Raw genomic sequence first — 25,348 nt, 5'->3', positions numbered from 1 at the left:
CCCATTTGTTAAAAGCAAAAAGACAAATGTAAAAATCCTTGTATGTACAACAGAAACTTTCAGAATACTATACAAAAAGCTATTAACTGTGGCTGCCCAGTTAATAGCTTTGGGGAGAGAGTAATACTGGGGGTGAGGTGACGCTTTGAATTTTCACTTTATTTTTTTCTCAATATTGGAAATTTTTTCACAAAGAATAAGCCTACCTTTAGAATTTCATAAGAGAAAGGGTAAAACCTTCAATACTTAGGTCACACTATTCTTATGACCCATCCCTCGAAAAAGTGTACCTGTAGAGTTTGCTTGATTATTCCTGAGATTATGTGAATCCTTGGGCTAGTCCAAGACATCTGCCAACTAGAACATTAGAAGATTGTGTAGATTTCCAGAATCTTTCAAACTTCTGCAAACTTCTGCAAAAACTTCTGTGAATCTTTTTCAGAGAGCAAAAATTAAAGTCTTGTTTTTATATCAGCCAGGGAGAACCTAAAATACTAAATTCATATGCCTCAGAATAGCTAACTGGCCTTCACTTGTCTAGTTGATACCTAGGCAGGATCATTTCCAGCATTGCCGAGGGAACTAGGAGACTGATGGGACAGCTGAGAAGACATAACAGGAAGATTTGTGATTAATTCATTGGAAAGCCAAACAGTTATAAACAACTATATAAACGTATGTGTGTGTGCACGTATATGTGTGTGCAAGTGAACATATTTGTGTGCAAGAGAGTGAGATTCTAAACCAGTATTAGCATTTTCTCAAGGATTTGATTTCAATCAAAAAGTACTGTATACAATATTTATATTCCTGCCTTGTTGTTTCAAAGAATTTAACACGGGGGAATGAATTGTTTTAAATCCCCAAAGCACTAGATTACTATTCTTGCAATTTAAAACGAATGTGTATTTCTGGTTTAGAGAGCACCACAAGAAGAACATACTTTTTTCAAGGTTTGACTCACTTTTGCTGTGCCTGATCTTTTCCAAGGACTTAAAGAGATTTCTTTAGAAAAAATGAAAGTATCCTATCAATTATAGTTATTCTTTGATTTTGTTTTGCAATGGCTGTCGTAGCAATAGTTTTCATAAAGCATTTCACCTTTTCAACTCACCAACAAAATTCTTATTCAAAATGATTAACAACATTGAATTTTTTTTTTTTTTTGCGGTACGCAGGGCTTTCACTGCTGTGGTCCCTCCCGCTGTGGAGCACAGGCTCCGGACGCCAGCGGCCATGGCTCACGGGCCCAGCCGCTCCTGCGGCATGTGGGATCTTCCCGCACCGGGGCACGAACCCGGGTCCCCTGCATCAGCAGGCGGACTCTCAACCACTGTGCCACCAGGGAAGCCCCCAACATTGAATTTTTTTAACTTACGTTTCCCACCCTAAATGATCAGTTGGGATTATCAATTGGGAATGCTGGAGACTTTAGAAAGAAACAAGACAATTAGTTGAGAAGAATGAAAGCATCATTATGAATATACTAGAATGTATTTTTGTGTGTTTGTTTGCGGTACGCGGGCCTCTCACTGCTGTGGCCTCTCCCGTTGTGGAGCACAGGCTCCAGACGCGCAGGCTCAGCGGCCATGGCTCACGGGCCCAGCCGCTCCGCGGCATGTGGGATCTTCCCGGACCGGGGCACGAACCCGTGTCCCCTGCATAGGCAGGCAGACTCTCACCCGCTGCGCACCAGGGAAGCCCTAGAATATATTTTTGCTAAGCATGTAGCATTAGGCGTACAGATGAAGATAGACCATCCACAGGTCTGTTGTGTTTTAATTGCCAGTGTCATTACACTGGGTGGTAGAGTCAGGATTCCAGAGGGCTTTTGTTCTTTGCCCACTTCTTCAATGCCATTTGCTTTCTACTGAGAGGTGTTTCTTTCCTGGGTCCCTCGATAGGCCAGCCACCTGATCACAAGACCCTCGGATCCCTGTGAATTTACTCATCATCTGCTGATACCCACAGAAGAGTTTGTTACCATCACTGTTGCTGCAGGACTAAAGAGTGAACCTATTTTAAGCTCCCCCAGGCACTTGATACACTTTATTCATTTAATCTTCACAACAGTGTCTTGAAATCAGTTCTATTATTATCCACATCTCTCTGATGTGCAGTCCTTCGCTTAGAGACGTTAAATAACTTGCCCAAGTTTGCACAGCTGATCCATGGCAGTGCTCGAACTTGAACTCAGGTCTGTGGATGCCAAAGCCCATGCCACAGGCCAAGGGCAAGCCAGATGGCCCTCTGCCTGGGGATGCTGGTCTATAAAATGCACAGAACATCACTGAAGTAAACGGGTAATGTGTCATCAGTTCACTCATGTTTCCACACACAAATCTTCATGTAATTATAAGCTGGTGGCCCTCCCACCAAAACAGACTGCTCTTGCAAGTGTAAATAACACTCCCTGGGAACCAGGACGTGTTACCTGAGATGAGGATTTTTGTGAAACCCAAGGCAAGTTGCCCAGTGCCGCTTCAGGCTGTGAACCACCAACCAGGTGACATTACCTGAGGGCCGTAGTCCAGCCACAGTGAAAATTCTAAACCCAAGTAATGCCTGGCCGGTGCTGTTAACTGGGAGTGAGTCCTTGTATTAAGTTTTACATTGTTTAATAAGTTTCCCAAGACGGTGCTGACTTTGGCCAATTACGGGTAATGAAGGGAGACAACAGATCACTATTCTGAACAGACAAAAGGAGATGTGTCTCTTATTTTCTAGACCAAAGAGCCTGCCGTCTTGACCTGGCCTTACCTCTGACCATGAAGGAAAAAGACCTCCTATATTACACCTCTTCTTGCACATTTGTTTGCTGCATCATTTCTTTTCCATGATGGTACTGTGGAATACAGGATTTCACCACTGTGAAATACAGGATCAACCCTGCACAATTCCTTTGCCCTAAAAGGGCACTGCTCAAAGTTTCCCCTTCTCCAAGACAGGGTTTTCCATCCTTTTCCTATCGCCACACACCTGCTATCGGTGGTACTGGTGTGGAATGCACATGCACTTGGGTGGTGAGCAGATAGATGGGGATACTGGAGGGGGTGGGCAAAGGACCCTGAGACCTGGGAGCGGGGATGGGCCAGCATCCTGGCACAGATGTTTCCTCTTCGCAGCGCCCTGCCTGAGAAGCTCTGCCATCAGAAACACTAGATTTTCCATTACTATACTCTGGGCCTGGCTTTGATTTTCTCACTTACTGCAAATGCATCAAGAAAAATAAAACACCTATAATTAATGTGCACTAAGTGGGAAAAAGAAATTTGAAATCTAAAATGATCATATTTGTTTCTGGAGAGAAAAAAAGTGCCTTCTCCCCGCCCCCTGCCTGGGACTGACGCAAACAGACCAAAACACACCGAAGCAGAGATAGCCTGTCCTTCCTGAAGTACCAGTCCAGTAACCAGATGGGCGGTTGAGAAAGAATGGACACTTTATGTAACAATATCTTGTTAGGGGGTTAACTGAAACATAAGAAAAGAGCTGCCTCTGAGTATATCCATAAATTATTGCACTAATTTCTGAGTGACTAAATTAAATGTGAGTGATGGAGTAAAGTACATGATATGGATTTAGATTTGGTCTCCAGTTTTTATAGAGCTTTGCAACTTTAGTAAATGTCAGACTTGTGTTAGTTGCATCAAGATCTCAGTTCTGCTTCTCTGATATTAATGTAATTTGTGGTTTCTCTCTCAATTTACCTAAAATTTTCTTCTTATAAAACGAGGACTTTGCTGCACTGTCTACAGGTACTTGGATCGTGTAAGCATTTCCCCCTTCCCTCCCTCGTGTTGCAGTAAGTCAAAGAGATAATGCACATAGTAATAGTGAGTACATTTATTGAGGAATTACTATGTGCCAGGCACTGTGCTAATTATGAGACATGCGTTATATCATTCAGTCCTCAGGAAAACCTCATGAGGGAGGTATTATTCTGATAACCTCATTTTAGAGGAAGAAATCAAGGTTTAGAGATGCTAGGTAAATTGTCTTAGGTCACACAGCTGGTAAATAGAAGCATGGGTACTGAACCCCAGGTCTGTCTGACACCCTGTCTGTGCCCCTAGTCATTACATTCTGGGGCTACAGGATATTCCTTAAGTTGTAATAGGTACTTACATATGAGGAGACGCATAAAGAGTTGTTTCACTTATTATTATTTAATCCTCTTTAAAACTACAAGCTTGAATCTGTGCCACCCGGCACCCTAGGGCTCTGTGAAGTTTTTCCATTTGAACAGCTGGGGGAGCTTGTAGGCAGGTAATCTTTTCATTCTCTCTGTTCTTACAAACAGACCCAGAGGCTCAGTAATAGGCAGGAGCATCAGCTTTTACGTCTAGTCCCAGTAATGACTTACCAGGCTGCAGGGTTCTAGAAGCTTTGAGGCTTAACTGAAAGTGTGCGTCTAGAGGAAGACAAGATGCAGAAGCAGCTCCTCGGTCTGTGGTGTCCCTGGAAGTGGCAGAGGAGTGGGTCTTTGAAGTAATGTTTTGGCGAAGTGAGACTTTGTCAAATACTTTAAAAGGAGGCAGCCCGAGGCCACGACAGGCACACTGTGTATAAAGATAGGCCAGCCTGGGTTCGAATCTGGCTCCGTCACAGAAGGGGTTTGGGTTCACCATGCTCACTCTTCATCCTCAACAAAGTGTCTGGTACTTAATATGCCCTCAGTGTTTGCTAAATGAATGAATGAGTAAATCAACTTATTGAAGCCTTGATTTCCTCATCTAAGTGATGGGTGTTTCCCTAAAAACATCAGCCCTTGAGTTTAAAACAAACAGACAAACAAAAAGCCTTATCATTGTAAGACCAATTATGTTTCTCCAGCTCCATCCCATCTCAATAAAGATTTCTAGAAGTCTTCAGAGTTTGTCCTACCTGACGCCAACACAGTACCATCTACCACTTGCCAGTTTTCTCCTCGTTTTATCAGACACCTGTACAGGTATTTGCTGCAGTGGCCTTGATCCCGGTGCCCAGGTGATATGCCAGCCACCCCAAGGGATGCTGTCATCCTTCAGCCCCATCAATGCCCAGCTGGCTTGCAGATGTCCTCAGGCAAAAGCCACCAAGTATCAGTAATGTCCCAAAGGAAACAGAGGCCACACTCAGGTTGAGATAAGTTAAAGAGGAACTATTTAGAAAGGAACTGCTTCCAAAATGTGGGGTGGGGGAAGGAACGGACCACAAGAGGTAAAGGAGTAACCGCAGCTTAGTGATGGGAGAGTTGTTACCACCCCAGGTTGGAGAGATAGGAGGAGAAAGGGAGAGTTCTGTTAAGAGTACATGTATCTCCATTTAAATGCTTCCTCCTTCGAGAAGTTTTTCCTGCCACCCGCTGGCCAACATTGGCCCTCCTTCCCCACTGTCCTGACTGTACTGCTGACTTCCCCACTGTCCTGACTTGTACTGCCTTACGGAGTACAAGTATGACAAGTATCACACTGGAATTCTACTGTGTTTGTCTCCCTGCCGGACTATGGGGAGAGATGCATCAATCCTCAATTTTTGTTTCACCGTATCCAGCCCAAGATCAACGTAAAGTAGACTTTCAAACACAAGTGTGTCTTGAATGGGTAAGGAAACAGATGAACGGATAAAGGAATGAACGCTTGTCCTAATGTGCAAAAAAAGGTATGTCAAAGCCTCGGCTATGCCTTCTTATCCAAACAGAAATATCGCTCTCTTGAGATCGATGAAGAACATTTCTAGTAAAAAGCTTTTTTTAAAAAAACCAGATGTGTGTAAATTAATAGCGAATATCACCCCTCTCCTAGCAAGCCCCACATGTAACGAAGTGTTCAAGTGTATCTCTTCTGACTTCTTTATTTGTATATAAATACATGTACTTTCTAAAGCAGATTAGTTATATGCACTGTTCTGAGAACACAGTGAAGATGTCGTTCTATATCATTACGTACAGATTTGACTTTATTATTTTTAATAGCTACACAGAGGTATGTCTTTCCAAGAACGACACTGATGGCAGAAACCAGGAAAGGAATGATGGCAGCCTCAGAAGTCAAGAGGCTGGGCTCACCACTACCCAGCTCTGTGGTCTTAGCCACATTAACTTTTTTTTTTTTTTAATAAATGTTTTTTAAAATATTTCTTTTATTTTTTTGGCTGAGTCGGGTCTTAGTTGTGGCACGAGGGGTCTTCATTGAGGCATGCGGGATCTTTCGTTGCGGCACGTGGGCTTCTCTGTAGTTATGGTGTGCAGGTTTTCTCTCTCTAGTTGAGGCGCGCAAGCTCAGTAGTTGTAGCACGCAGGCTTAGTTGCCCCACAGCATGTAGGATCTTAGTTCCCCAACAAGGCATCTAACCCGCTTCCCCTGCTTTGGAAGGCGGACTCTTTACCACTGGACCACCAGGGAAGTCCCCACATTAACTTCTATAAGCCTCAGTCTGCATCATCGGCACAGCTGGAGATACCAATAGCCTTTTCTCAGTCGGAGTGTGGACAAGGCATGGGATGTGCCTGGCATGGTACTAGGATATTGTAAGGGCTCCGTAAATACTAGCCATTGCAATCACTACCTCATCATTTTATTGCCTTAACATCGTAAACAAGTAAAGGCAAATGACAAATTAGGAAAAATATTCACAAAATGTATGATAGGCAAAAATTAATATTAACAAGAGAAATTAGAAAAGGGAGCTGGGGAAATGAGTAGAAGAAGAAATATCAGTGCCCTTTAAACATATAAAAATGTTCATCCTCACTAGTAAAAAATGAACCAAAGTCAAAACAATTGGATTGCATAAACAGCATGCTTCTAAAAAGTTGTTATCATTTTTTAAAATTCAGACTTGACAGAAGTGCTGGGAAATAGGCTTATAGGAAGATTCTTAGTATTAGTATTAGATCCTTAGTAAAGCTATAATCTGTCAACTCCACTTCTAGGAATTGTGCTGGGGAAAAGACATAGATGTGCTCAAAGGTACATTCATATGAGCACCCCTCACAGCATTTCATAGAATAGGGTTCTCTCCCCCCCCAAAAAAAGATAGTAGAATAAACATTTCAAGAGGGGGACTAAAGAAGCTTTGGTATATTAAAAAACATACAGGTAGCCATTCAAAATGATATAGATTGAGAATGTTTAGCAGCAGGCAAAGATTATTCATAAGATATTCTGTAAGTGAACAAAAATGTTTTTGTAATGTACATTTAGATGAGGTTTTTTTTTTGGTCTATTTTTGCTTCTTTCCAATAGAATACATTTCATCACATTTTTTTTATATACAGCAGGTTCTTATTAGTCATCAATTTTACACACATCAGTGTATACATGTCAATTCCAATAGCCCAATTCATCACACTGCCATCCCCACGCTCCCGCGGCTTCCCCCCCTTGGTGTCCACACATTTGTTCTCTACATATGATAGGGATTGCATTGAATCTGTAGATTGCTTTGGGTAGTATAGTCATTTTCACAGTATTGATTCTTCCAATCCAAGAACATGAGAGAATAAAAATAAAATACGTGGAAGGGTGCACCACAAAGGTTAACAGGTCTTATCTACAGGTGGTAGGATCACAAGTAATTATTGTTACTTCTTTTATCTGGATTGTCTAAATTTTTCACAACAAACATTGATTTAGGAATAATAAATAAGACAATAAAGTTGTCTTTTGGCCACACCGGGCAGCATGCAGGATCTTAGTTCCCCCACCAGGGATCAAACCCGTGCGCCCTCCAGTGGTAGCGAGGAGTCCTAACCAGTGGACTGCCAGGGAGCTCCCGACAATAAAGTTTTTAACACAGTCATGTGATAGGCTACTTATGTTTCGTTCTCAATGTATTTGAAACTCAAGCTTCTTTATTACACAAGGAATGCAACTTGTAGAGAATTAGAATGTACAGAGAAACGAAAAGAGAAAAGAATCCATGAATCCGTCACTCAGGGATTCATAATGCTTTTCATAAAAATATAAACATTTTAACAGAAATAGGTTCATGATATAAATACTGCTTTGTAACTCACTTTTTTCATTAGATATATTCATATTTCATTAACTACATCCATTTCATCGTTTTTGACTGGCTACCTAAGAATCCCACTGAAAGATTTTGCCAGAACTTCTTTCACTAATTCTGCCTGAGGTTCTCAAAAGTTGTTCTCAAGTTCGTTCCTGCCGAGCCTGGAACACACAGGCTGACCCAGTTTCGTACACTGCCCTGAGGATTTCCTTAGAACAAACCCTAGAAGGGGGATTCATGCTTCAGTTTGACTCTTTACCAATCCTCTTACTTGGATAAAAATAAATTAAGGAAAACAACTAAAATTTGAGTAAAGCACACTTTTTTAAATGGCAGGAAACCAAAATTGGATCCCTCACTGACAAAAGTGCCTTCAAACTTCTTCTGATGGAAGTTGGAATAAAGGCTGTGCTCATCTAACTCTCACACTCTGTGGTTCTGGGGACACTTCATTGCAACCATGAGCTGAATCTCTGCTCAACTTCAGCCACCAGCTCCCATGGTCACAACTTGACCTTGACCTATGACTGCTCTACTTCAAAAACTAGAAACTTAAAGATCTTGGACTGCATCTTGCTGTTATTATCTCAGGGCACTTCTTGCCCACCTAACTGTTCTTTGACCTCATAGATATCTCTGCCATTTAAGCTGCCATTCTCTGCACTTTTTTGAGCCCCCTTCTTTCTTAATCTATCCCAAGCCTTCATGTCCATCTTCAGATCTCCCCTTCTTCAGGACCGTGGAGCCCTTGTACCCTCTATTTTCACATCACCTGCTAGAAAGATGGAGAACATTCCACAGCGATGCTGATGAATGCCACTTAGAAATCATGTTCTCCAACATGAGGAAGGTGTTTACATCACCCAGTATTCTAATGTTCTGATTCCCATTGATGATGATTCTAACCCTTCACTATCATCTTTAAATCCACACTCTTCTCACTTTTTGCAGGCTGCCTTGCTTCAGGTTTTTTGAGGAAATGGAAGCCACAGGCATGCACTCCCTCAGCTTCTCACTTGCCCTACAAACTCACTCTACACCCTCCATGCCCCTTTCCTTCAGTATCAGAGGATGTGCATTCCTCCTCCAGGTCAAAGCCAATCCTTTGCTTCGGATATATTGCCCAATTGCCCAACCAGGACCTGTTGCTCAAAGTTTCCAGGTCTGTCTCCAATATGTTCAACGTTTTGTCATCTGGCTCCTTGGCCTCAGCCAGAGCTATTTTTAAGTCCTTTGGTTCCATTAATACTTCTACATTAACTCAATCTTTTGCCTTTCATTTTCATTCAGATTTCTCATATGCGGAGTCCTTGCTTCCTGTTTCCATTTTCTCACCTCCAAAGTAACTGACATTTGGCCTCAGCTCCCACCATTCTTTAGAAACTATTCTTACTCACTGCTGGTCAAAAAATGAATTCAGTTGCTGCCTTCTTCATTTTTACCTCAACTATGTATTATGAAAATTTTCAAACCTTTCAGAAAAGCTGAAAGTATAGTACAATGAGCACGTAAATAGCCGTCATCAAAATTCACCAGTTGTCTACATTTTGTCATTTTGCCTCATTTACTGCCCCCCACTCTGTGTATATGTACATACACATTTAAGAGGAAGTTACAGACATCATAACACCTCACCCTAAATACTTCAGCACATATTGCCTAAGAATGAGGGCGTTCTCCTGCATAACAATACCATCTTCATACCTAAGAAAATTAACAATAATTCTGTAATGTCTTCTGATACCAAGTCCATATTCAAATGTCTCCAATTATCCCGAGAATGTCTTCTACAACTACTTCCTTCCGGAACAAGGAGCTGATCGATGTTCAGACATTGGTTTCTATGTTTCTTTATTCTTTTGTAATCTAGAATAGTATCCTAGCCTTTTTTTCCCCATGACGTTAAATTGTTTAGGAGTCCAGGTCAGTTGTCTCTAGGATGGCCTACATTCTGAGCATTCCTCATAGCTTAGTTTAAATTGTTCCTTTCCTCAGTAAACTGACAGTTAGTCCAGAAACCAGGTTGGACATTTTTGGCACCGATACTTCATATTGTGTTGTCACTTTTCCACTAGTAGTGCTGCCAAGTTTGATCACTTTGCTCGAAGTATGGACAACAGATTCTCTATATTAAAAGTACATTTTTCCTTCTCAATTACTGAGAGATCCATGGAATAATATTTTGCATGGTAGTAATATTCTGCTTGAGAATCTGTTAGCAATTCCCGCCTGAATCAGTTATGACATTGGAGATTTTTAATATTTTTTCTTAATTCTGTCACTTCCTCTACATTTATTAGACGACATTATTTAATAAAGAAACTTTCCCTTTTTTCGCTTTCTCTCCCTTTTCCTTGGGCTGGAAGATCACTAGGAACTCGCTGATTTTTATCTATGAAATCTATTACAATCAATTCTAATCATTCTTCTTTTTGGTGTGCATTTTTCCTAATGTGGACAGTGAAAAACTGTTTAAGCTAGTTCCTGAGTCTCTTTGGTATGACCTCATTAGTTTTGAGTACTTCTTTGGATTGCTAGCAAAAAGATATTTTTTCTCTGCCCTAGCCCTGGAATCAGCTTCTCTAAGGAGCACTGGTTCCTTTTAATGAGGAATAGCACATGGAGACTAAGACCTGGGTATTGGGTGTGTTCATTACTGCGAAAAAGTCAGTTTTCCTTGGGGCTTCCCTGGTGGTGCAGTGGTTGAGAGTCCGCCTGCCGATGCAGGGGACACAGGTTCGTGCCCTGGTCCGGGAAGATCCCACATGCCGCGGAGCGGCTGGGCCCGTGAGCCATGGCCGCTGAGCCTGCGCGTCCAGAGCCTGTGCTCCGCAACGGGTGAGAGGCCCACGTACGGCAAAAAAAGGTGGTTTTTCCTAAATGATTCCTTTATATGTTTTCCGTTGAAATTTAGAATTCCTCTGCCTTTGTCCCTTCTCTTTTTACTTACACTGAAAACTTGAGTTCCTAATACTATTAGTATACTTACTTATTTTCTTTTTCTTACAATATACTTTAAAAAGTTTCAAAATATAATGCCAATATTACTACTAACAATAAATCTGCTGGATGTTAGGCTTATAATTCCTCTGTGATGCTTTTTGTTCTTGGAATATAAACCATAAAGATAAATAATGAAATGGACCCTTCCCAGAGTCAGGGTTGTTACAGAAGAAACATATCCTAATCCAGCTATTGGAGCCAAGAACCCGCATCATGTTATTATGCAAATATTTTCTAATGGAAGGAAAAAAAATTTACTATAAGTAGTGAATTTAATCAAAGTCAAGGAGAAAGGATTTTCTAGTTGTGTAAGATTGTGATTGGTGATTCAAACTACCAAAATATTATTGACCTTAACTTCATTAACAGAGAAGGATGGAATGCACGAAACAGTAAGAGAGATAAATCAGCATCTTAAATTCTTATTTATGCCACTTGGGTGTGCTTAAATGTAAGAAGAATTATAGTAATGTTGGCACTCTAGTAGAATTAGTATTATTTGCCTTTACCATAAAACTCTAAAGGTTTATGCCCTCTGTGCTTTCAAGGAAAAAAAGAAGAATGGGAGATTTTAAAATAAAAAAAATTGTATAACAATTAGTGTCTAAAGTGGTTTATGGATTCATGAGTTTAAGTTACTTACTTAAATTATTACTTTTATGGGGACTACCAAATTTAATCAGAGATACACATTTTCCAAATGGAAGGGGAAAAATAAACCAAAAGAAAATGATTCTGTCACCACCGTGAAACAGAATAAGCAGCACATTTGCGTGCTAAGTGAAAAAAATGGTGAGCTTTAAAAACCAAAAATCTTTTTTCACAAAAAGTAAGAAGCTAGGAATCAATTATAATTCAAGTGACTCTTCAATGATTTCCTCCTAATTAATTTTAATGATGTAAAATAAATATCTGAGTAAAGAAGAATTTGATATGATACAACCATAGATCGTGTTCATCTTTATCTCTACCTTTTCCCACCACAGAATTGATTTTATGAGACCTCCCTATGCTACTCTACCACCCTCCCCACTCCCCTTCACCCCTCACCCCCTACCTTGGGCAGGGAGGAGTGATTAGAATATACTTAGAACCTCTGAAATGTATAAGCAAACATGGCAAAATTCCCCCAAATGCCAAAAAATATACTAAAATGTAAGGGAGATGAAATAAAAGCATAAAAATCACCAGTCTGTCCTCTCCTGTGGGTATTGTCCAGGAAAATGTCTGGTGCATTGATACTGGGAAAAATGATGTTACATGGAGCTACCAAGAGCTGTCTGTTTACATTCGGTCTCTGCCTCCTGAACCACAGGCTGTCCCCATGCCAAGGCGTGACCCACTGATCATACAGAGGGACCACTGACAAAGGCACAGCCTCCACTTCTCTCCACAGAACTGTAACCTACTCAATCCAAACAACCTCTCTGGAGGTATGTTTACATCATGTACAAAGAGCTGGGAGATTGACTAACAACTACAGCCCGTTAGCAATCCTTTTAGCTAGTTCTAGCCTTGAGTGGGTAAGCGTTGATGTATGGAAATGAGGTAATTGAAAAAAATCCATATATACTGTCTAGAGTCTCTAATACTCTAAAAATTACCCTTAAAAAATCAGCTATCCCAATTCAGTGTTTTTTAAAAATATCTTGCTTGAATTTGAAAGGAAAAGGGGAATCCATTTCAAAAATAATTTGATTTTTCAAAAATAAGCTAGTATTTCCTGCTACTTCCAAAGGTGGGCGGGGCAGAGGACCTTACTTTTAATAAGACTGTGGACCCTACTGTAAATGACATTGCGAAGTCCAGGGTCTGGAACTGAGCGATTGTGTCATTTACAGTTTCCCTGATTGAATACTAAGGCTTTAAGACATCACCAGGAATAATTAGAAGTTGAGGGTACATGGGATCTGCAAACTTAATAAAGAATTAATAAAACTCAGTCATTTTTCACAGCATAATGGATATAAAAGAAAGAAATGAATTTAATGATAAAATGTTAGGTGTGTTGAAGAAAAAAATTCCAACACTTGTTAAAATGGCAAAGAAGACTTTATTCAGGACTGTTACAATTGGGGTATGTAACAGAGGAGAGAGATGGGCTCAAGTACAAGGACAAGTTGGGACTTACAGCCAATGAGCAGTGTGGAGTCAGTGGATGGAAAATGACTAAGGGGGGACCTTAAAGGGTAGGAGGATTCTGGCTAAACTGACCTAACAGAATTCTTGCTAAAGGCTGACCAAAGACTTACACATCAAAGGGGGGGGATGAGAAACTTGATCACAGATCAAGTGTGGAGGGACTCTTACTCTTAGCAGGATTCTTGCTAAGACTGGGCAAGGCTGGCAGAAGACTGGACAGGGGTCAAAGTCAAGGTCAAAGGAAACTGACTAAAGTCTGATGGAGGAGAGAGTCTTTGTCAGGTGCTGTATTGTAGTTCACCCTAAAAAGCAGCAAAAGGTGACCAGCCCAGGAAATTGCACACATTCTTCTTCTCAAAGCATGTGTTACAGGAGAATGAGAATTAGTTCACTAGAGGCACCGACTCCCCCAGTTCTGGAGGGAAGTCCTTTGTGTCAGCTGGTCCCTCTACCCCTCCGGCACTGGAGGGGAAGCTGCAGTCTTCGTTGTCCTGTGCCTCCGTGTGGCAGGCTGGGGACTGGAAGCCAAGAGCAGGACTTGGATATGTGCCTGTGCGTTTATGCCTTAAGGTAAAAATAGAATTCCAAGCATTTTCATTTTTATTAATTGGCTAAGCTAAAGTTCTTAAATGTTTGACTACTTGTTAATCATTTAAATTGGACTAAATTTCTTTTTCATTTTTTTGACACTGAAAATACATATTATCCCTAGTTTTCTCCACACTCCCTATTATTCCAGAAGAGGATACTTGGCTGTCTTGAAAGTTGTTGTTACTCTTCTTAACCACACTGAAGAACAGCTTCCATCTGGGTCGTAAACAATCTGGTTTTATTATCCTGAGCTGGAGCCTCCTGTCATACGAGTCATTACGGATGCCAGGTATTGTGCTAACTCGTTGAATTACCAAAAATGATCCTATAATATACTTGTTATCCTTATTTTACAGACGAGAAAACTCACAGAGGTTGTTATTTGCCCAAGGCCACCCAGACAGAAAAGAGAGAAGCTGAGCATCAAGCCCAGACATTCTGAATGCTTAGCCTCCGCTCTTGACCATTGCTAAAATCTGTGTGGTTGGTGTCCTTAGGAAAGTCCCACACTTTCATAAGCTTCCGTTTATAAATAAGGAAATCGGCCTAAATTTCTTTCACTAGAACTTGCGATTTGCCTTGATGATATTGTGATTTACAGTAAGAAATAGATCTATAATATTTGGTCTTTGTCCCAGTTTCTGGCCCAGAGCTACGAAAACCCTTGGAATTTCCTAAATGATGAGCGTGATAAAGGTGTCTTTTTTTATCTTAATAAGGTGACTTTTGGAGCCCACCTAAGGGTGGAGGCTGGTTGCCAAGAGAACCAACCCTGTGATTAGAGGATTGGAACTTTCAATCCCACCCCTGACCTCCAGGGAGGGGAGAGGGGCTGGAGATTGACGTCAGTCACCAATGACCAATGATTAAATCAACCATGCCTGCGTACTGAAACCTCCAGAAAAACCCAAAGGGTTGGGGTTCAGAAAGCTTCCCGCTTGGTGAAGGAGTGGAGGTTTAGGGAGAATGGTACCCCCAGAGAGGGCATGGAAGCTCTACGTGCCTCCCCCATACCTCGCCCTATGCATCTCTTCCACTGGCTGTTCCTGAGTTATATCCTTCTGTAACAAACCGGTGATCTAGTAAGTAAAATGTTCCTTTGAGTTGTGAACCCCACTCTAGCAAATTAATCAAACGCAAGGAAAGGGTCATGAGGACCTCTGATCTATAGCCAGTAGGTCAGAAGCCCAGGGGACAAGCTGGACTTGCAGCTGGCATCTGAAGTGTGGTGTGTGTGTTTGCACGTGCACGTGTGTGTCGAGGGGCAGGGCATTGTGTGCAGGCATCTAGGACTGACCCTTAGCCTGTAGGATCTGACTCTATCTCAAGGCAGGTAGGTGTCAGAAGTGAGTTAAATTTGTGGACAGCCAGTCCGTATCTGTGAAGAATTCAGTTAATTATTTAGTGTGTTAAAGGAAAAACACACCAACGGAATTGGTGTCAGAATCAAAGCCTTTGACTCAAATCCAGGACCAGAGAGAACTTAAGCTCTGAAACCAAACTTCTAACTTGCTAGTTCCTGATAGTAAATCCTTGTAATAGCTTAGAGACAGCATCTCTTGTTCACCACAGACGATGTAAAATCTGCATTCCATTACCTAAAGAGGCATCATTGAACATAAATTTTAAAAACCTGTTTCCCAAAGTTCTAATTTGGTCATTATTTCTCTGTATATACTTTAAAAAGAGTCTTGCATTCTGTAGCTTCCCTGGGCATCTCCCTGCAGAAGGTTGCCTGATATAGACCTCTTTCCTGATCTCACTGCCCTCCTCCAGGATGTCTTTCTGGTATTTTAAACCTAACAAATGTTGAAAGGAGCTAATCATTCCACCTCCATCATTACTCGCCAAATTTACTTCTTTAAACTGGCCCTATTTCCTTGTTTCCATCTTTGCATTAAGAGCATGTTCTCCCAAACAACCACGCTCAAGATCTTGATCGTCTTTGGTTCCCTTCTTTCCACCACCTGCCCTGCCACCCCAGCCCCCATCTGAATGAAGTCCCATTCTACTCACACAGTGTATCTCTCATTCACCCACATTATACCATCTCCGTACCAGCACCTCTCATGCTCAAGCCATAGCACTGTTCGATTCATCTTCTTCAAACAGTTTCCATCACTCTCTGGCTCAAAAATGTTTTAGAGCTCCCTTACCAAATAAATGTCAAAATCTCTCCTAAAGTATTTAGGACTCTCCACGATACTGGTCCATGACACACCTCGCTAATATACAGACTTCACTGAAGTCAAGCAGAATTATTTACTACTCCTCGTACACACCCCATGCATTTCCTGGTTCTGCGCTTTCGCTCATGCTTTTCCTTTCAGGTGAAATACCTTTGCTCCAACCTATTTTTATTAATATAACTACCCAGATCAAATGCTATCTCTTCCATGAAGCATCCTCGGGATCCCCCACCAAACACGACCTCTTTTTTATTTGTGCCGCTTCTATGGAAATTTTCAATCTCCCTGATTCTTTTCATGGCCAAAGAACTTAAACTAAACAAACTTAGAGACCATCTGTATTTGCAACATTGTCATTAGGTACTGAGGATAAAGCAAGGACTACAGGAGTGAAGTTATTTGCTAAATGTCATACAGCTTAATAGTGGCAGAGCCAAGACTAGAAAAGTCTGAAAGTGAACCCATCACCATTTCTACTATATCAAGATTTAAACACCTTTTGATCTGACTACCTACGCAGTTTACTAGTAAATCTCTTACAGCTCCATGACTTCATGTTGTTATTTTTGGGGGGTGCTCATCTTGCTTCCTTTACTTCTGTACTTCCAGAACACCAAGCATAAGGTCCAGAATAGATGCTCATTCAAATATTGCTGTAGGATTAGATGAGTGAGTTTTGCTTGGGGATAATCTGAAAATCCTTTAACGTGAAGACTATGGCTGTTGAGAGCTCATCGCTCTTTTCTTTACTTAACCAATAATCTTTTGAGTGGTTCAAGTTACATAGGTAAGCTCATGAACTTTGAAAATTTAATTGAATCCCCAAATATGTTTATTGACAAGGAAAAGAGGTCAACATTAATGCATCTATCAACGAGCTGAATAAAACCCCTTTTGACTCTAGATTAACTCAAACTCAGATTATTTAACTGTTATTGAGCCATCCCTCAAACACTTTGTAAAATGAGCTAAGAAATTGAAAATCAGCAATTAAAATTTTTCAGCTCATAACCATAAAATGTATCCAGGTACTTTTCTGCCTCATTTTTGCCCAGGTGTGTGTGTATACACACATACACGTACACTCACATGATGCAGCCCACACATACACACGCACTCCACTTGCACCACAGTTACCTTTGAACAATGGATACTGCACCTCCAGAGGCAAAGTCTCTGACGGTGGTGAAGAATTAAGTCATTCGTTATTACGACAATGATAGTTGCTATTAGTATGGTCATTATTACTTAAAGTCCACATTTGGTGCCTGACTTTTTCTGCAGTAGAGTTATAAACGATGAATGCCAATTTTAGAAATATCAAGGAGTCGAGGTAGTAGCTACAAATGACACTTAAAGATTCCTCTTTCTAACTCACTCGCAGCGGGAGATAAAAAAGTATTGAGAGCGCTCTTTGAGACCAAGTCGTGAGATAACATGTCTCCACTATATTTATTAGTACATGGTCTTATTAGCCATCTGTCACAGAAATGGACTGACTTCAGCCAACAGTTTACATCAAACTCATTTTCTAGACAGAGAAACTGAGGCTTGACAGAGAGTGAAGAATCAGCCCAGAGAGGGGATCACGAGCTCCCATAATTCACTTAGTCCCCAAGTTCCTACCCGCCTCATCCTTTTCCTCCTTGGTGTTGCAGGGCATTGTTCCTTCACTTTGCACTCAGTTGGTTGAAGGTAGGCACCACAGGTTTGATTGATACGTCAATTTGCATCTCAAGGCATCACTCGATAAAGACAGTGCCATGAAAGGCTACTCTCTCACAAGCCAATTTCCCCCTCTGGGCTGACTTTAGAAGCTCATTGATGTCACTTCCTTCCTCAGTCAGCAAGTGAATCTTCTTTAATTCTCAAGACCAGCTGTCCATGCTGTCAACAGAAAGTTATTAAAATTCCTTTAAAGTGAATAAAAATAGCCTAAAAGCAAATGTACTTGGAAACAGGAAAGAATCAGTATGCAAAGTCCACAAGCCTCTGAGCAAAATAATGTTGATCCAACCAGAGATTTCAAACATGGTATATTCAAGAGGCTAGAAAAAATAATTAAAAGATGCTAAACCACATACTTCTTAATCTTTTATTAGCAATGGCTTATGCAGTTACAATTTATCCCCTAAATTCCATTCCTCTTTCTCCAATATGATTTGAATAAATTGAGGAATGACTTAGGTTTTCCTTAAGTGGGATTCCCTCCTTTTTTCTTGTCTCAGCCAGGGAACATTTACATCTCCACCAGGCTGAGACTATCCGTGAGCAAGAGAAAAAACTATCATTAGCTGCAATCATAACCACCAGAGCCACAAAATAATTATATATTTTAATTTATTAGGGTTTTAATAGCTCAGGGGAGGAGACCATTTTTCTCATATTTAAGTTGCTGTATCTCACAGAAGTGGTCCATCTGGCTCGACTCCCCATGATCCTCAACAGACTTTCTGACCTTAGGAACTGGAATCCAACCCTGTTACCTTCTAAATCAGCCCTTGCCTTACCCTTCAGTCCCCAACATGGCTTCTACCTTGTTACCTGAGTTGTTCGTGAACTGGTCCCTAAGTCCCTTTAAAACATGGCTATGTTCCCTGCCACTTACATCACCTAAAATCACGTACCTCTTCCTTATTTGGACAGAAACCACAAATCCTGGACTCACTGTGACCTTTTGCCAGGGAAACTGTATCCGACGTGTCTGTCTTATCATCCCAAGACACAGCCCAAGTTTGTGTGTTGGGTTCCTACCTGTAACTGGGGCACTCAGGTCAAGTCTACCCCAATACTGCACCACCCAAGGCCCCTAATTCTGCAAACCCCACAATTCAATTAAACAGAAGCTTGAATCTTCATTGTAACTATGCTAAGAAGCCCTATTTTAGTAAATAGCAGTTTAGTGAAAGAAAATGGTGGAAATTTGGGTAAATTCAAACTAAAAGGACAATTAAAATATTGTTAACCTTCAGGAGAAGTATAAAAATGGTGTTTTGTAAGTTATCTAGAATTAACTCTCAGTCTTTCACTTCAGTTTCCACAATTTTGAACACTTATTATGTTTGTAATACAGAACTAGGCTACTACAGATGTTGTATAAAATAGGAGGGGAAAAGGACATTAGACATAATCACTATTACTAGGATACTTTAAAATCCTTGAAAATCCATTGGGAACTAATACAAAAATGGCTGCCATCACAAAACAAAGTATTTGGTATGGGTCAGAATTTATCAACTTCAGGCCTTCATGTGATCCATCTAGTGAGTTTTAACCACTGAACCTTTCCTTTCACTAGGGAACAAGAGCCAGAAGCAGCTGCCCTTAAAATATGGGAACTGGTACAAGCTGCCCCCAACCGAAAATACTGTCAGTCATTCTGTAAATTTGTACTGAACACCTAGAGTGTGCCAGCACTGGGCCCTGGATACAACAATAATAAAGATGGATCAACTATACTCCAACAAAAATCAATTTAATAGAACTACCATATGACCCAGCAATCCCACTACTGGGCATAAACTCTGAGAAAACCATAATTCAAAAACTGTCATGGACCGCAGTGTTCATCACAGCTCTATTTACAATAGCCAAGACATGGAAGCAACCTAAGTGTCCATCGACAGATGAATGGATGAAGAAGATGTGGCACATATATACAATGGAATATTACTCAGCCATAAAAAGAAACAAAATTGAGTTATTTATAGTGAGGTGGATGGACCTAGAGTCTGTCTTACAGAGTGAAGTAAGTCAGAAAGAGAAAAACAAATACCATTTTTAACACATGTATACGGAATCTAAAGAAAAAAAAAAAGATTCTGAAGACCCTAGGGGCAGGACAGGAATAAAGATGCAGACATAAAGAATGGACTTGAGGACACAGGGAGGGGGAAGGGTAAGCTGGGACGAAGTGAGAGAGTAGCATGGACATATATACACTACCAAATGTAAAATAGATAGCTAGTGGGAAGCAGCTGCGTCGCACGGGAAGATCAGCTCCGTGCTTTGTGACCACCTAGAGGGGTGGGATAAGGAGGGTGGGAGGGAGACTCAAGAGGGAGGGGATATGGGGATATACGTATATACGTATAGCTGATTCACTTTGTTATACAGCAGAAACTAACACAACATTGTAAAGCAATTATACTCCAATAAAGTTGTTAAAAAAATCAATTTAAAAAAATAAATAAAACATAGAAGAAGAAAATAGATTTTTTAAAAAAGGTACAGATTCCTTTTTTGTACAGTGTTGAATTTATAGACACTTTATAAAACATCTTTAATAAATAACAAAAGTATAAGGCAATTGTCATATTTTAATTTTTATTGATATTTTAAAGGGACCCACATTCTTTAAGTGTTAGTAACCACTGCTATAAGATATAGAAAATTAAACCTTTTCTTTAGTGCTCTTACACTTATATTAAAATCAGCCACCTCATAAAAATGGTTATTACTTTTTCTTGTCCTATTTTTAAACGTGGTTTCCTCATAAGAGATCTTGTCTTGTTAATAAAATGTTATTGCCAGAGTTTTTACTTGAAAACTTTAAGGATTATGTACTGTAGTCTCAAATCAGAAAATAGCAAAATTTTAAAAAGACAAAATTAAAAAAAAAAGAAAAACAAGATAGGCAGGGTCCCTGACCTCAGGGAGCTCACACTATAGAAGAATAAACGAGCAAAGAAGCAAGCGAACATACAAACGAGAAAACGATCGCAAGTTGTGGTAAGTGCTGGGAAAGAAATCAACGAAGGGCTGAGATCAAGAATCACAAGAGAAGATGGGGTGACCAGAGAAGAGCCCCTACAGTCTTAGTATTAAACTGAAACCTGAAAATTTGAAAGAGCTAGCCCTGTCAAATTGGAAAGACAGCAGCATGCACAAAGAACCAGAGGTCAAAAGGACCAGAAATTCACATAAGACCAAAGTGATTGGAGGGTGGAAAGGGAGAGGGAATGGAAATCAACGCGAGGTTGGAAAGATGCGCAAGAAGCAGATGGGGCAAGGCAAATAGGATGTAGTAAGGAGTTTAGGGAGAGCAAGTGTGGAAGCAGGGACCAGCAAAAGGCTGATGTCACCATCCAGGGGAGAGCTGTTGATGGGCTGCAACAAGGCAGTTGTCCTAAAGCGACGGCATGACTTGTAGATAGATTCTGAAGACACTGAGTCCCTCCTGCCCATGGACTGCTCTGAAACCTCTCCCCTGCTCCCATCTTTGGCTCCCTTGGACTATTCCTGGTCCCTGAGCCTTTGCATAAGCAATGTTTACAGTTCTGTGCTTTTTTGCAAGATAAAGACAGGGCCCTAGTTCACCGAATTGCCTGATCTGCCCTGTTACAGATCACCATGTTGGTCCTCTTCCCCAGATTGTCATGCTCCTTCCTAAAATACCCTTTAATGGAGAGGAGGGGGGATGCGATATTCCAGAATCTGGCAGCTGTAGAATATCAAGTTACCGTACGAAATACACAGAAATACAATGGGCGTATTTGCACTCCAAGAAAGAGGAAGAGATTCGTAACCTCACCTTCGTTTCCTTGTCTTAAGATTTCACATGTGGTACTTTCAAAACAGCTTGAGCATCGCTACAGAATGGATAAGGCTAAAAGCAGACTATAGTCCAGAAGCAGACAATGTCAGAAAAGCAGGGAGCCAAGCCAGCAAGCTCTTTGGGTCCAGCCAGGGACCAGGCCTGTGTTGGTCACAGTTGAATCCCCAGAGCTTAGAATCCATATGTGACATAAGGTAGCTGATCAGATATTTGTTGATTAAGTGACTAAATAAGCCAGATATGACTCTTTCCAATCTTTATTCCCCTCATCCATTTGTTACCAATTTCTCTTAAACATTTCTTCCATGTGCTCCTTTGATTTTCCTCGCTCTCTCTCTCTCTCTCTCTCTCTCTCTCTCTCTCCTCCTTCCCGTTTCGACCTCCCTGGTCTAAGCCCCAATCCATCACCTAGTTTACCCACCCACCAAAGCCCCCTATGTATTCTCCAATTGCTCTCCCTACTCTGTCCAATGTATTCACCAGTTTAATTTTCCTTCATATTCCACCTCTGCTGAAGAAACCATCATTGCCCCCAGATTGTCTACTGTTGCAAACATAAGGCGATTGACTTGTTTCCAGGTCACCCTGGGCAACAGTATTTCTCCCAAGACCCTCTCCTCTAGTCAGAGCTGTCATTCTCATGATGCCTTCCAAATTCCAGCCATTTCTGAAGATCTGATTCAAGTTCCACCTGCTCATTATTCCGATTCCTACATCCCAAGGATAGGTCCTATCTCATCTTTATTTTTTTAAGCTCTTGTATTCATCCTCTCTCTAAGAATTTGTTCAAACATGCCTATATCCAGAAGATATTCTTAAACTCCATTGAGTAAAAGGCCAATAAAAAATCAATAAGAAGTGTGGTTCTTGGGACTTCCCTGGTGGTCCAGTGGTTAAGAATCCATCTTCCAATGCAGGGGACGCAGGTTCAATCCCTGGTCGGGGAACTAAGATCCCGCATGCCGCAACTACTGAGCCCACGTGCTCTAGAGCCCACAGACCACAACTAGAGTGAAGCCCACGTGCCGCAACTAGAGAAGCCCGTGTGCCACAACAAAGAGCCCGCCTACCACAATGAAAGATCCCACATGCCACAAAGAAGATCCCACGTGCTGCAACTAAGACCCAAAGCAGCCAAATAAATCAATAAATAAATATTTTTTTTAAATGGGTGGTCCTTGGCTGTTCGTGAGATATTTCTGCATAAGCCAAAAGGGAGGATAAGAGTGGTTGTTGACAATATTTGTCCCGGAAACCTATTTGTTCCCCAAGATCAGCCACACCGGTTGCTCTTCATTTGTGTTCTCGCACGGTGTCATTCATAAAACTCTGTTAAAACACTTAAAATGTAGTGTTGCCACTTATCTCTACTTACCTCTCTCTCCCACTTGACCTTGACCTTGAGGGTGGGTGCCCTGCTGTGTGCGTCTTTGCACACCCAGCATTCAGGAGGTATCTGCCATCTTGAAGGGATCATATTTTTTAGAATAAATATATTAGACATTGAACTCATACTTTCAATTCATTAAGTTAGGGAAATGCCTGAACAGCTGAGAGTCTAGTTGTGAGGGACAAAAAATGGTCCAGAGGAGCTGGAATCTGAGAAATTTTTATTTCATGTGTTGGGGCCTGCTGTTCAAAATAGACTTGAAACTGCAGATTCTTGCAAATCTGTGCATGGCTGCAGAGGTCTCCTAGCCTCCTGCATTGTCCCATTTTTCTGTGTGTTAGCATTTTTCTGAGGAGCAGATTCGTAGCTGCTCTTGGGTCCTCTTCTTCCCCATCAATCCATCCTCCACCCCACCCCTCAAGTCATCTTTCCCAAAGCTGGTGTCTCACCTTCTTCCCACACTCCTTCCTTCCCACCTGCTGTGCTATGTATGCTTGTACTGTATAAACCACTCAGAATGTCTCACAATTTACCCAAACACACCCTCTCCTTGCCTCTGAGACTTTACTATTCCTGTCCCAACTCCCTGGAATGCCCTTCTCTCACCCTTTGCCTGCAAAATTCATACTTATTTAACCTTCACAAATCTCGAGAGGGGTAAATACTGTTAGCTCTTTGTTATAGATGGCCAAACAGGACGAGAACATTGAGTAGCTGGCCCTGAATCAAGCATCTAGTAAATGACAGAGCTGTAAATTAGATGCCAGGTTGTCACCTACTCCGTTTTCTAAGCTCCAGTGGGCTGCTGCGTGATTAGGTTATGATTATTTGATTGTTTGGGCTCTTATTTTTCATTTGAATTCCTTCAGATTTCCCTTGGTTCCTAAGGAAACAGAACTAAGATTTTGTGCTGCTGCTGCCCCTGACGTCACCTCCATCCTATTCCCCAGGTAGCAACCAGCCCTGAGTGGTCCTCTGAAGATGCACGTCTGACCGAGGCATTCCAGTGCCCCTACTCACATCCTGGGCTATACCCCCTTAATAACTGACTTCCCTCTACTTTGGGGAAGATCATAAATCTCCCCTAAACGGTCTACATGACCGTGGCTGTATGTTTCTTGCCTCATTTCACACCACTCTGGCCTCCCCTTACTTTCTTCCGGCCATGCTGGCTTCCTTTCTGTGCTTTGGACCCACTGGCTCTCTCCTTCCTGAATGTTCTTCCCCCTCTTCTTGGACATACTGGTGATTTAATTCAAAAGGCAAGTTTTTTTCCCACAAACCATTAAACAGTCTTCTTTAAACACTCTGCATATTATCCGACAAGGGAAATCTAAATATTAAAATGTATCAAGAGAGTCCGATTGGGCAGTACCATTAAAAAAAAAAATGAAGAAAATTGGTTCTTATTATCTAGAAACTCCAAGATTGGCCCCTGGTATTTCGTGACAGTGACTAGATTTAAGATCCCACTCAACAGAGCCATTCCATTCTCTGGACTCCTTATTCTTCTACTGCATCCCATGTCACACTTAACCTAGTACTGAACACTTAGTAAAATTTCCAGATATACTTATTATTAGTCGCTCGACTGACTGGTAAATATCACTTATTCATTACAAATCTTTTTTGAAAACAGTTTTGACAGTTTCTTAAACAACTAAACATGCAACTACCATACAACCCAGCAACTGCACTCCTGGGTATTTATCCCAGAGAAATGAAGACTTATGTTCACATAAAAACCTGTACATACCTATTGATAACAGCTTATTCGCAACAGCTAGAAACTAGCCAGATGTCCTTCAGCAGGTGAATGACTAAACAGACTTTGGTATATCCTTACTGTGGAATACTACTCAGCAATAAAAAGGTAGAAACACACAGGAATGCACATAGCAACCTGGATGACTCTCCAGAGACTTATGGTGAGTGAGAAAATCCTATCCCAAAAGGTTATAAAATGTATGATTCCATTTACATAACATTCTTGAAATGACAAAATGATAGCAATGGAGCACAGATTAGTGGTTGTCAGGGGTTAAGAAGAGGGTGGAGGCGGGAGGACAATGGATGTGACTATAAAAGAGCAATGTGAGGGACCCTTGTGGTGATGGCAATGTTCTGTATCTCAACTACATCAATGTCAATATCCTGGTTGTGATATTATTGTACTATAGATCTTCCAGATGTTACCGGTGTAAAGGGTACAGGGGATCTGTCTGTATTATTTCTTTCAAATGCATGTCACTACACAATCATCCTAATTAAAATTTTAAAAGGACACATTTAATAAAGTGTACGTATCACACCAAGATGTTCACAAGCACGAAGTAACTGCAGGGCCACAAACTGTCTTCTTTCCTCTCTTTCCTGATGGTTTGTTGGTTATTGATTATTCCTAAGGACTTTTTTCCTTGTACGTAAGACACGTGATACTGATCACTTTTAGGCTACTTTTGCAATGACTGAGGTTTA

The 25,348-nt window shown here is 41.1% G+C and overlaps 1 protein-coding gene across 1 annotated transcript in view; it reads left to right on the top strand.

Moving 5' to 3' along the window:
• CHST9 (carbohydrate sulfotransferase 9) overlaps positions 1–25,348 on the top strand; it is a 200,467-nt gene that overhangs the window by 156,252 nt on the left and 18,867 nt on the right. The window lies entirely within an intron of this gene.

The sequence above is a fragment of the Neophocaena asiaeorientalis genome, unplaced genomic scaffold (assembly GCF_003031525.2).
Source record: "Neophocaena asiaeorientalis asiaeorientalis breed wild unplaced genomic scaffold, Neophocaena_asiaeorientalis_V1.1 scaffold42, whole genome shotgun sequence".
Taxonomy (NCBI): domain Eukaryota; kingdom Metazoa; phylum Chordata; class Mammalia; order Artiodactyla; family Phocoenidae; genus Neophocaena; species Neophocaena asiaeorientalis.
Note: the sequence above shows the minus strand (reverse complement) of the source record. Positions and strands in the feature narration are given on the sequence as shown.